Source organism: Oncorhynchus keta, unplaced genomic scaffold (genome assembly GCF_023373465.1).
Source record: "Oncorhynchus keta strain PuntledgeMale-10-30-2019 unplaced genomic scaffold, Oket_V2 Un_contig_29219_pilon_pilon, whole genome shotgun sequence".
Taxonomy (NCBI): Eukaryota; Metazoa; Chordata; class Actinopteri; order Salmoniformes; family Salmonidae; genus Oncorhynchus; species Oncorhynchus keta.
In genome coordinates this window covers 7,501-8,213 of record NW_026286437.1, presented here as the reverse complement: position 1 = coordinate 8,213, position 713 = coordinate 7,501, and the positions used below count along the sequence as shown (strand labels likewise).

The 713-nt window shown below is 51.5% G+C and overlaps 1 pseudogene; it reads left to right on the top strand.

The window, feature by feature from the left end:
• The first annotated feature begins 311 nt into the window (after positions 1 to 311).
• Positions 312 to 713, top strand: part of LOC127923305 (sodium/potassium-transporting ATPase subunit alpha-3-like) — a 7,893-nt pseudogene continuing 7,491 nt past the window's right edge.

Genomic DNA, 713 nt, shown 5'->3' with positions numbered 1-713 from the left:
ATAAGGATTGATTGAATATGTCCGTCAACGCACCAGCCAGCTGGTCTGCGCATACTGAGCCGTTGAATTGCGACTCTACTTTGTCTCTATACTGACGCTTAGCTTGTTTGATTGCTTTGCTGAGGGAATAGCTACACTGTTTGTATTCGGCCATGTTTCCGGTCACCTTGCCCTGGTTAAAAGCAGTGGTTCGCGCTTTCAGTTTCACGCGAATGCTGCCATCAATCCACGGTTACTGGTTTGGGAATGTTTTAATCGTTGCTATGGGGAACGACATCTTCAATCCACTTTCTAATGAACTCGCTCACCGAATCAGCGTATTCGTCAATGTTGTTGTTGGACGCAGTGTCTTCCTGTGTGTGTGTGTGTGTGTGTGTGTGTGTGTCGTTCCAGGGATGCCAAGGCGTGTGTGATCCACGGGACAGACCTGAAGGATCTGTCTCAGGACCAGATGGATGAGATCCTGAGGAACCACACTGAGATTGTGTCTCGCCAGGACCTCCCCCAGCAGAAACTCATCATCGTGGAGGGCTGCCAGAGACAGGTGAGCGGCGCACGCACGTAGCACACACGCACGCACGCATACGCTCTGCACACACGCACACACACATGCGCGCACACACACACACACACACACACACACACACACACACACACACACACACACACACACACACACACACACACACACACACACACACACACACACACAC